Source organism: Callospermophilus lateralis, chromosome 18 (genome assembly GCF_048772815.1).
Source record: "Callospermophilus lateralis isolate mCalLat2 chromosome 18, mCalLat2.hap1, whole genome shotgun sequence".
NCBI classification, from domain to species: Eukaryota; Metazoa; Chordata; class Mammalia; order Rodentia; family Sciuridae; genus Callospermophilus; species Callospermophilus lateralis.
The window spans coordinates 16,729,489-16,732,412 of NC_135322.1; the positions used below are offsets into that span (position 1 = coordinate 16,729,489).

The 2,924-nt window shown below is 36.8% G+C and overlaps 1 pseudogene; it reads right to left on the bottom strand.

Moving 5' to 3' along the window:
- Positions 1-1,945: 1,945 nt before the first annotated feature.
- LOC143383192 (L-lactate dehydrogenase B chain-like) lies at positions 1,946-2,924 on the bottom strand (annotated as a pseudogene).

A 2,924-nucleotide genomic window follows, 5' to 3' on the forward strand; every position in this document is an offset into this window, starting at 1 on the left:
TTGGTGTTTATATCTTTAAAATGTTATGTTGCCTTCATTTAGGTAGGCTAAAGTAAATTTCAAAGGGTTGTCTTCTTTGTATATTTTGTTTTTTGTTTTGCCCAGGGCTGAGAACTGAACTCAGGGCCTTGTATAAGCTAGGCAACACAGTGTAGTAGTTTGATGACACTGTCAACCAGCATTTATGGCTGCAACTGTTCTACCTTTTCTTGACTCTCCTTCAGCTTTCCTGACATTTGGGATATGGTTAATTCTGTGAACAAAGTCTTGGGATTAAGATACCTTCCATTGTTTTTTTAACAGGCACCTTATAGAGACTGCTTAATCAACTCCCATGATTGGACACATTATGTCTAACAAATCCTTTAATATGTAGATATGTGTTTATCTCCTATTGACTCTGCTTCTCTGGTTTGACTGCCATAATACCCTTTACCATGATGAAGAATGTTTGGGAGGGTACCAGGGGTTGAACTCAGGGGCACTTGACAACTGAGCCATATCCCCAGCCCTATTTTGAATTTTATTTAGAGACAGGGTCTCACTGAGTTGCTTAGTGCCTCACTGGGGTGCTTTTGAACTTGCGATACTCCTGTCTTAGCCGTCTGTAATCCCAGCAGCTTTGGAGACGGTGCCACTGTACCTGGCCTAAATAATTCTTTTTTTTCCTACTTGTATTCCTAGTGTTTTGGAAGTTTTAAGTTGAGAAATATATTAGACCATGTCAAATATCTTTTTGTGTCCACTGAGATCATCTTTTAAAACTTTTTATATGTTGAGAGCTTATACCAATCAATATGTTTTGGAGTTTGTCAAGTGCTCTTTTGGATTGGTAAAGGTTTGGGGTCTATTCATCAGAGTCTGTATATTTCTTTGATATTTTTTAAAGCATTTTTTATTTTTTGGAAGTAGTTGGAAACAATACCTTTTATTTTATGTATTTATTTTTATGTGGTGCTGAGGATCAAACCCAGGGCCTCACACATGCTAGACAAGTGCTCTACTGCTGAGCCACAATCTCAGCCCCTCTTTGATATTTTTTAATCTGCCTTTAGTACTAGCATACACTGATTCTCATAAAATGAATTTGGAAGTGTTTCCCCCTCTTCCTTTGTTTTCTGAAATAAATTATTAAGTATTGGTATTATTGTTTCTTTAAATAGTTCTTACATTTTATCTGGTTTTGAGTATCTGGTTGTGAGTATTCTTCTTGGAAAATTTTAAGTGAATAATTATTAAGTCCTTTACTTATTATAATTCTACTTTTAATTTTTTTAAGAAGCACCCAGGATCCCAAAAAACCAAACACCAAATGTTTTCTCTAATATGCAGATGCTAACTCACAATAAGCGGGGGGGGGGGGGGGGGGGGGGCACTAGAGCTGAATAGTGTTACCTTAGATTAGGTAGAGGGAGGGGAAGGGAGGGGAGAGAATGTGGGGATAGGAAAGATGATAGAATGAAACAGACATTATTATTATTATTATTACTACTTTATGTATATGTGTGACTGCATGACCAATATGATTCTACAACATGTACACTCAGAAAAATGATAAATTATATCTAATTTATGTATGATATATCAAAGTGCATAAACACATTCTACTATTGTGTATAACCAATTAAAGCAAAAAAATTTGAAAAAAAAGAAGTACCCAAGAGATAATTTTGTGTAAAGACTCTTTGCAGCAATTTTCCACATCACATATTAAGGAAGAGGGAAACTATGACCCATGTACATGGATAAAAATTAAAGGCTTTGGGCTGGGGATGTGGCTCAAGTAGTAGCGCACTTGCCTGGCATGCATGTGGCCCGGGTTCAATCTTCAGCACCACATACAAAGAAAGATGTTGTCTGCCGAAAACTAAAAAATAAATATTAAAATTCTCTCTCTCTCAAAAAAAAATAAATAAATAAATAAAAGCTCAGGGTTAATCATAAGTCATGGGTCTTTTAGGTCCTTCTGGATGTCCTACAAGGTATCTGTACTTTTCTTGAGCTGAGCATTCTCATTATTCTTCAGCTCTGATTGATAATGCTGGCTAATCCCCCAGGATTGAGAATACATGGAAAACTCAAGATTCACTCTCAATGCCATACAGCTCCTTTGTCACTGCTGACTTTGGATGAATCCTGGATAGGTTTTTGAATAGGGATTCAATGAGAACTACATTTATTAATCCTATAGTCCAGTTGATCAATCCTTTTAGCTTGATGAATTCACAGGCACTTCCAACCAACCATCTTATGTACTTACTTCCAGTTTTACTATCATTATCCATTGCTACATTCAGATCCTGGAGAGGAACACTTGCCATATTTACTCCACTCCAGCCTCACTCGCAGCACTCTCAATTTGCCATGTTCTCCCAAAATCCATCCATGGCAGCTATTGGAATTAATGCCAAATCTTTCAGTCAAAAGATAGCGAAATCTAACAAAATTCAGTTTGCACCCACATTCAATCAAGAGTGTTTGGGTAACAGTTTTGAGGTAATACATGTAAGCATGCTTACTGGGTTAGAAACAATTATGGTGTAATGTCAGGACTGTATTTGACAATCTGAGGAGTAATGAATTTGAAAATATTAACATTTCTTTGCACAAGATTGAGACAACTCTTCTTGCCAGTGGATTATTGCAATACCAGAAATTTAGAATCTGCAGTCATGAAGTCATCTTTATCAACCAATTTTTTTCTTTTCTTTTTTTATGGTGCTGGGGATTGAACCCAGGGATGCTTTACCACTGAGCTACCTATTCCTTTTTATTTTGAGAAACAGTCTTGTGAAGTTGCTAAGGCTGGCCTTGAACTTGCCTCCTGCCTCAGCCTCCCCTATCTGCCAAATTTTTATATCTGAAGAAACATGCTCCCATGCTTATTTTCACCATTTTCCTATTGAGCTTACCTTCCAAAACAT